The sequence below is a fragment of the Narcine bancroftii genome, chromosome 2 (assembly GCF_036971445.1).
Source record: "Narcine bancroftii isolate sNarBan1 chromosome 2, sNarBan1.hap1, whole genome shotgun sequence".
NCBI lineage: Eukaryota > Metazoa > Chordata > Chondrichthyes > Torpediniformes > Narcinidae > Narcine > Narcine bancroftii.
In genome coordinates this window covers 166,195,256-166,204,770 of record NC_091470.1, presented here as the reverse complement: position 1 = coordinate 166,204,770, position 9,515 = coordinate 166,195,256, and the positions used below count along the sequence as shown (strand labels likewise).

The 9,515-nt window shown below is 44.0% G+C and overlaps 1 pseudogene; it reads left to right on the top strand.

The window, feature by feature from the left end:
- The first annotated feature begins 4,223 nt into the window (after positions 1 to 4,223).
- On the top strand, positions 4,224 to 4,293 carry LOC138755994 (U6 spliceosomal RNA; annotated as a pseudogene).
- The last annotated feature ends 5,222 nt before the right edge of the window (positions 4,294 to 9,515 follow it).

The window sequence follows — 9,515 nt, the reverse complement described above, 5'->3', positions numbered from 1 at the left end:
ACCAAAAGGCTCTTCATGTGGTTTCAATGAAGCTGCCAACTTTCTGGATGCTGCAGCTGCACTTGTGGTTCGAGCAGGTCGAGGCCCAGTTCCACCTTTGACAGATCGCCGTTGATGACGTAAGTTACTGCTACATGGTGAGCTTGCTCGACCAGGACATGGCACCAAGGGTCTTCGACTTCCTGCAGCAGCCTCTGGATGCACTCAAGGAGCTATTAACCTGCACCTTCGGGCTATCATGGTGCAAGGTGGCTGCCTGATTGTTGCATATGGACAGATTGGAGGACAGGGCCCCATCTGCCATCATGAGTGAAATGCTTGCACTTGCTGAGAGACACGTGCCTTGCCTCTCTTCGAGCAGATTTTCCTGGAGGAGCTGCCCGAGGATATCTGACTCTTTCTTGCAGATGAGGACTTCAGCAACTCCAGGAAAGTTTCAGCCTGGGTGGACGAAAGAGAGAAAACAACGCCTTGGCAGAGCAAGTTGCTAGGCCCCAGAAAACAGCTGGCAGTAAGGCCACATCAAATGGAGAGGCGTTGACTCCCCGACCCAACAGTATTGTTATTATCACCAATGATAGGGTGCGGGGGCCCGTTGATGCTACCAACCCTGCACGTTTCATGGAGACCCCATGACCAACCATCGTTAATGGCTGCAGCAGTTGGCCAAGATGACTGACTCCTCCACATATGGGACTCTCTGTCAGGAAGTTGCTTCCTCATTGATATAAGCACCAAAATAAGTGTCCTTCCCTCCTCCGTCTACGACACCTGGAAAGGCAAGCTGGGCCCAGCATTGAGAGCAGTGAACAGCACCACCATAAGAACTTTTGGCACCTGCACCGCACCCCCCTCCACTTTAGCAGCAACCGGTTAACATGATGCAACTGCTCCTGGGAGCTGACTTCCTGCAAGCCCACTGCCTGCTGGTGGACCTTAAAGGGCAGTGTTTGGTGCACGCCAGGACTTTTCAAACCACACGCCCCTGGGGGAAGCCAAGTTACCTGCCCTGACCTCAACTCCTTAACTCCATTAATAAATATAAATGTTAACACATTTACATGGATCCTTGCAGAGTTCCCTTCGATTGTGGTACCACAGTTTTCTTCCGCCATACCGAAGCATGGGGTAAGGGACCACATTCTCACCGAGGCCCCCCCCACTTACCGAGAAGGTCACCCTTGCCAAAGAGGAGTTTAAAAGAATGGAAGAGCTAAGGATTATGTGTCATTTCGACAGCCCCTGGGCCTCCCCCCTGCACATGGTATTGAAGACAACAGGAGGGTGGAGGCCACGTGGTGACAATTGTCACCTCAATGAGGCCACAACACCCGAAAGGTACCCCGTGCCCCATATCCAAGACTTTACCGCTAACTTACAAGGGGCAGGGGTCAACCTCATCAGGGGCTATCATCAGATTCCAGTCCATCCTGATGACTTCCCTAAAACAGCCATTATTACCCCTTTGAATTCCTGAGAATGCCCTTTGGACTTAAGAACACACCCCAGACCTTCCAGGGACTGATGGATCCATTGGGCTGCGAACTCCCATTCGTGTTCATCTATTTGGACAATAATGTAATCGACAGCCACAACACAGAGCTGATGGCCCATCTAAGGCCTCATTGACTAAGCTGAGGGAAAGACTGGGTACTTTAGCACCTCTGCAGCACCTGCTGCACGTCCAGGCCAAACCCTAGAGACCTATGTGTACGTTTTCGTTCAGAGGAGAGCACACCTCCATAATGGCATACAAGGAGCTGTATAAAGTAGTCAAATGCAATAGGTCGACGTGTGCTAGATATCGGCAGTAGGGAAGAGACTTTCACTATCGACCACCTCAAACCAACACATCTGGACATTAGCCAAACGATCTCCACTCAGCCCCCTTGATGCAGAGGTAGGGCACCGAAAGCGGTGAACAGCGCTCTGATTGTCGATTCTGGGTGGGGAGGAATCGTGTAGCAACCCACTAACCAGGACGTGACCCGGTACACAAGATGGCCATCGAATGCAGCGACCACGAAGACCCTGCAGGATCCCCAGGTGACCACCTGCACAGCAGGAAGCAACGGGTACAGCGGGAACGCCACCCAATTCGAGGCCGGCGCTGCTGTAATGTCACTCCTGTCGTCAACAACAGGGAGAGAATCGAAGCAGAGGACCTCTTGGATGAGTGTCATTCTTTCCACACTTCAGGGTAGCACACTGGCTATAATATATAGTTTTTTAAAATGAAGAGTTTCAACCTGAAGTGTTCATCATTTCTCTACCCACAGCCATCGCCTGACCTGCTGAGCTTCTAGTTCAGAGATGTTCTGCAGGTGACAGAGAGAAAGATGCAACAAGAATGTAGCATCTGCTCCCACTCAGAAAGGTGCCAATTTGTTGATCATGAATTATAATCGCAGTTTTTCAGTAATGGTGGAAATGTCAATGCGACAATCCCCCAATCTGTTCCAGGATCACACTTGTGTCTCCAAAATTTTACAGATGAAATAAATGCAGATCAATATCTTTAACTTTCTCTATTCCCTCTCTTGCCAGAAACTCCATTTGAAGCAGAACAAATCCAAAATGATTCCACCGCCACCCCCCAGCAAAACTGGGTATAAAAAGTGAATAGTGAAATTCAACCCAGGCCTGTTTAATGGGGTTAGCTCCCACAAACAGCACAGGAAGTGTCAATCATCCTACTCAGCCCATGAATGATTCGTACCTCATTATTGCAGATTAGGATTTTTCTTCCTCCCCGGAGAACAGAATTTCATCCAGTTCATCCTGCTATTTGTCAATAATTTAGAGCAATTTATATTTGCTGTGTTTCTTTTCCAGCGCTTTTGAAACATTGTGTTAATCTGGTATTGACTGTTGCATTCCAAACTCGAAGGCCTTCCAGATTAATTGTGAATAAATAATTGCAACACATGTGCCTGGCATGAATTAACCAACAAGCCTATGGCCTGAGGAGCCTCACTGGGTTCAGAATCCCGCTCTCAAAATTTTCTGGGACTGGGAGGAATGGGACCGTGAGTGGGGTTTGACTCTGACCCCCAGCGCTGTTTGCATGCAGCCCGTACCTTCTCTCTGTTTCCCCTGAGTCCTCTGATTTCATCCCTATGTCCCACCGATCCCACATCCAGTGTAAATGATCCAAGCATTGGTGTGTCAGGAGAATCTGGGGGCCGCAGGAGAGCTTGTGAGAGCGATCAGGTGACAATGAAATACATTGGGGAATGGTATTTATGGAATTCACCTTCAAGTTCTAATTGCACTTGTGCAACAAGATGAGTGTTTCTCCAGACCACAATACACCTACGTGCACACATAATACATATGCCACTCAGCACATCATAATCACAAATAAAATAATCATAAATCTCATGAAATAATTTACTCTATATTCATTGAAAAGACACTCAAGGGTGAAAAATAGGTGAGAGCTAATATAGACTGAATGGGGGTTGAATTGCTTCCCTTTATGTCCTGATGAGATATATATTTACAGTTTTAACTAGCTGCAGGTTAAACTAATCTGGTGGATATATTATCGAAGTGAGCAAGTTCAGTGGGCAGGAAAGTTTGGATGATTGGTACATTATGGCTATCACACAGACATGGCTGAAGGACAGGCAGAACTGACAGCTCAATGTTCCAGGCTACAGATGATGAGACAAGAAGGTAAGAGAGGTAGCAAATTGTGGTTTCAAATGGCGAAAACATCATAACAGTGTTTGTGAGGATACTATATGGGTGGAAAATAGCAAGGGTGGGATTAGTTTGATAGGGTTGTATTGTAGACACCACCCCTGCAGTAGTCAGTTGGAATTTGAGGAACAAATATGCAGGAAGATTACATATAGCTTTAGGAATAATTTTGGTTCGTTTCTCCAGCACACGAGTGGGAAGCATGTTGAATTTTACGAGTCTGTTCGCACAGGCCCATGGGGAGGAGGGCATGTGCTGTCCTGTAACAGTCGGTGACTTTACCCTCCGTAATATTGACTGGGACTTCCATGGTGCCATGGAGGGTCAGAAATTGTGAAGCGAGTCTCAAATATGCAGTTGCCCTGATTGGAAAAGGGGGGGGTCGCTTGACTCCCTCTTGGGAAATGAGGCTGGGCAAGTGGCTAAAGTGTCACGGAAGGCTTTCACACATTGACAAAGAGCTCGAGCCTGAAATGCCAGTTATGTATCTCTGCCTTCGCTACTGTTAGACCTGCGTGCTCGCTTCGGCAGCACATATACTAAAATTGGAGCAATACAGAGAAGATTAGCATGGCCCCTGTGCTACTGTTAGACCTGCTGAGTTTCTCCACCACGGGCAAACCCTCCGCACCATCGAGAACATCTACAGGGATCATTGCCATCATAGGATTGCAGCATTCATCAAGGATCCACACCACCTGGCACATGCTCAGTTCTTGCTGCTGCCATCAGGAAAGAGATATGGGTGCTACAGGTTCAGGAACAGTTGCAAACCTCCCCACATTCAGACTCTTGAACAGCAATCTCAATCAGAGAATCATTTAAACAATCTTACTTTGCCCATTATTATTGCTGAATAATTATTTTTCTGTATTGCATAGTCAGCTTGATTATATTTCCTTCCGTGTTTACATTTCACTCTTTTGAATACAGTTTTTTGCATTTCTGATAAGAAAAAACTACTGCCAGGCCCATAGGAAAAAGGAATCTTCAGGGTTGTATGTGATGTCATGTATGTACTCTGACAATAAATCTGAACTTTGAGCAGAAACTTGAAAGTGCAGATCAGGAGAGGTTGTCAAAAGGTAAAGGGAAATGTGCCAGAGGGAGCTTTTTTAAAACTGAGATCGGGAAGGCTCAGTTTCAACATGGCACGTTGGTGTAGCGGTTAGCACAACGCCTTTTCAGAGCCAGCGACTGGGACCTGGGTTTGAATCCTACGCTGTCTGCATGTACGTTCTCCCCATGTCTGCGTGGGTTTTCCCTGGGGGCTCAAGTTTCCTCCCACCATTTTAAATATACTGGGGGATGGGGAGGGGGTTGTGGGCCAAAAGAGCCTGTCACTGTGCTGTAGGTCTAAATTTAATTTAAAAAAAAATAATTTAACATGAAGGAGAAGGATGGCAGGATTAAAGAATCCTGGTGTTGAAGGATAGTGAGGTCCTGTTCAGGATTAAGAAGGCATAAATCAGCCGAAATCAGGAGGTTCACATGAGGTGTGGAAGGGATATGATCACATGAGGTGTGAGAAAGAAAGGAGTACAGAAAAGAGGCAGGAAATATCCTAAGTAGATTGGCTAAAGAAGAATCCTAAAAACATTCTCTCCGTATATTAAGAGAGAAAAGAATATTTAGGAAATAATTGGTCTGTGTGGAACCAGGATGATGGGACAGTTCTTAAACATTTCTTGACTGCACTTAATGTGGATAAGATAATGGAAATTTGGGAATTCAGGAACGAGAATAGAAATTACTGGAGTACAAAATAGGAGCCTTCAGATGCACAATGGTAGATCACTTCACTTTGCCTGACTTAGTATATCTGATGATGTTGTGGGAAGCAATAGAAAAAAAGTGCAGCAGAAATATCTATATTTAGAAAATACAGTACAGCACAGTATAGGCCCCTTCGGCCGTCAATGTTGTGCCGACCCAAATAATCCTAAATAAAAGTACTCAACCCTCCACCACCATCCCTGGCCAGGCATTCCAGGCACCCACAACTCTCTGTTAGAAAAAACTTACTCCTGATGTCTCCTCTAAACTTCCCTCCCTTAACTTTGTACATATGTCCTCTGGTGTTTGCTGATCCTGCTCTGGGAACCAGGTGCAGGATGTCCACCCTCTCCAAGCATCTCATTCCTTTATGCTCCAAAGTGAAAAGTCCCAGCTCTGCTAACCTTGCCTCATAAGACTTGATTCCCAATCCAGGCAACATCCTGGTAAATCTCCTCCGTCTCCTCTCCAAAGCTTCCACGTCCTTCCGATAATGCAGTGACCAGAACTGTACACAATACTCTAAGTGTGGTCTTACCAGAGATTTGTAGAGTTGCAACAAGACCTCTCTTCACCTGAACTCATCCCCATTAATGAATTCTTGCATCCCATAGACCTTCTTAACTATCCTATCAACCTGTGCGGCGACCTTGTATGGATTTGAACCCCAAAGTCCCTCTGTAAATCCGCACTCTTCAGTAACCGATCATTAACCCTGTTACTTTGCCTTTGTTAGCCACATGTGGGGTTATTCTTTGACAGTACGGTAGAAGCCCTTTCCAGCCCTTTACAGCGAGGGATCTTGAGAGACAGGATCCACCAGCATTAGGAAAGGCTAGGACTGATTAGGAAGAGTAAGCGTAGCTTTGTGCATGGGAAATCATGTCTCATTAATTTAACTGAGCTTTGTGAATCATTATATAATTGAAAGGAGGAATATTCGTTCTACTCAATGAACCCAGTGAACATTCCTCAATCATAGTTAATTTGGCTAAGATTGAACTTCCACATCCCTGAGAACTGTCTTTTTCATGAATCCTTGCATTCAAATTTGATTAATATTAATTCTAGAATCTGAAAATTGAATAGTCATCTATTTCAGTGACCACAGCTGCTTCAAATTAAGTGACTTCACAAAGAAGACGAGTACAATGAAATTCAAGCAAATGGCAAGAAAACTGAGAAAAAAATACATCTTAAAAATTCAAATAAATAAGAATAAAATAATAGGTAAAGATACGAAAGTTTAAGGATGGCAGCATCTAGCGCAATGCTGTTACAGCGTCAGTGATTGGGACCAGGGTTCAAATCCTATGCTGTCTGTAAGGAGTTTGTATGTTCTCCCTGCATCTGTGTGGGCTTTCCCCGGGGTCTCCGGTTTCAACTCACCATTCGAAAGGGTTGTAAGTTAATTGGGTCTAATTAGGTAGCACGGTCTCATGGGCCAAAATGGCCAGTTACCCATGTCCAAATTTCAAAATTTAAAATTGTATACGTGAATGTTTTCCAAAATAACACTTAAACCTTTGGTGAAGGAAATATTCAGCCAGTGGAGTGTCTTTGCTTGTAGCAGCTATTTGAATAAAGTTGAGCGAAACAGCGATGGCGTCGCCCAGGAGGAAGAGCTGGTTGATGCCGCTCACTGTTGGGGCAACTCTCTTAAAGTGTCTCCTTATCCCTGCTTAGTAAGAGTCACTCCATTCAGATGCTTTATCTGTAAACCTGGGGGAAGGGGTTTAATTATCTATAATGTTATTGTTCATCTTTCAGGCAGCTCCATGGAGGGGGAGGAGCCTGCAGATGCAGCGAAGGTGAAATGTTTTCAAAGAATGTGACTGGAAATAAAGTAAAATGCTTTGAGGTTTATACATTCATGCAAGTGAAATTTGTTCAGTGTAAGTACAGGATATTTTTTTTTCTTTTAAACTCTTTAATCTTAATATAAGTGTATTAGTTAGGCATTGTAAGAATGAGTCTCAAGCAACTGGAAAATACACTTATCTGGCATCTAACAATCCCCAAGGGTTTTATTGTACTAAAGTCTTATCAGATGGGAGCTGTTCCTAAGCAAACCAAGATTCCTCACTCTGGTCATGGTGACACATGGGCCATGTCATTGTAGATGACCACAGATAGACTGGTCGATTTTTCTCATGCCCCACTTCTAAGCACTAAGCCACAGGCAGGGAGTAACACTCTCACCATATCCACAAGTAATTTCTTCCATCCACCCCTCAGCTATAAAATGCAACTATTCCATGTCCTACCCTCTATCTGTTCTGTCGTCACACACAGCCACACTCTCTTTTCCTTCGTCCTGTCAGCGCGTTGGCTGAAGAGTGTGAAAACACACACCATCAGGCTTGGAGGCAATTTTTTCCCTGAAGCCATTCAGCTTCTTGATGGACCTCATAACAATGCTCGCTTGGTCTTGCACATTTCTATAGGTGTGCCATAGAGAGCATTCTAACTGATTGCATCACTGTCTGGTATGGAAGTGTCATTACACAGGACAAGAGCAGGGTACAGAAGATTGTAAACCTGCCCAGTGCCATTGTGGGTGTAAGTCTTCAGTCCATTAAGGGCATCTTTAAGAGGTAGCGCCTCAAGAATGCAGATTCTATCATCAAGGCCTTCACCACCCAGCCCAAGCCCTCTTCTCACTGCTCCGATCAGGAAGGAAGAAGGGAATCCTGCAGACACACAGTCAATGTTAAAAAAAAGTTTCTTCCCCTCTGCCATCAGATTTCTCTCTTCATTTTCTCTTTATTTAATTTTTTAAATCTTGCATTTACATAATTGTAATTATAGTAATTTTCCACCTTATTCTGCACAGTACTGCTACCACATGCAACAAATTTGTGACACATGTTCCTGACAATAAATCTGATTCAGATCTTTTTCTAGAGATAACCTGCTGGTCTGTTTGCAGAAGAGCCCTTCTCACTTGCTATTTTGAGACGAATGCACTTAGTGACTTGAATAGACCATTAGAAGGTTTGGTTTTCTAGTGTGCTTCTGCGTGTGAGAGTGGTAAGTGGAACAGGGGAACATTCTGTGGAAGCTGGACTTTGGTTCCACTGAGCTAAAATACAGGGAGCGGCAATATGAAATTAAAAATTCAGGGCTGAATGAAGCACTAATTGGCAAATGCACTAAAAAAAACCCATAAACCAACCTTGACATTGTCCCAGACTCCTCCACATCATATACATCATTGGTTTGAAATAAAGCAAAGGCTCATAAACCATAAACAAGGGAAGGTACGCTGTCAGTTAAAAATAATTAAAGCTCTTGAAATTAGATCATTAGAAACAGATGACTCGGATACAGTAATGCAGCATTTTGGATGCTGTTATACGTGTTACACCAGTTTGTCGATGCATCCATTATATGAACCTTCGAACGCCGCGAACAGAGGAAGGCAACGGTTAACTTAATGGACAAGTCAGGTTTCCAAGGAAGCTGACTCCTCTGTCGAAGAAGCTCCAAATGATTGTTCAAGCCCCATTTTGGGCCAATCCTGGAAATGGCAATCGTCATAAGTTCCTCAATTTTTTTGGGGGGGGGGGGCGGGGTTCAAATTAGATGTGTGCTGTGAATCCAAAGACTTGCCTTTAGTCCCTTTTGATGCGCTGATGACTCAGCTCCTCCCTTCTCATCTTTCAGTCTCTGCTCCATTTAAGTATCCTTTCATACATGTATCATAAATTAAGGACTCTAAATTGTATACCAACTTATTTTTTGTTGATACAGTTAAAAATGAAAATAAAATATTTTTTAAAAAAGCATATGAAAATGGTTAATTTCCAGAACATGGAACTGGAATGGAGAATATGTTTATTTTAAATTGAATGTGTTTATAATTAATGACTCTTCATTGCATTCTCAGACGCTGAACTGTTTTATTCCTTTCTTTATGGCCTAAAGACATTCACTATTGAATGGTTCATCCATTTCTTGGCAGAGTAACTTCACTGATGTGGTAGATTCTAATTAAATTATAAAAGTAATTGAGGTTTGGTATGAAA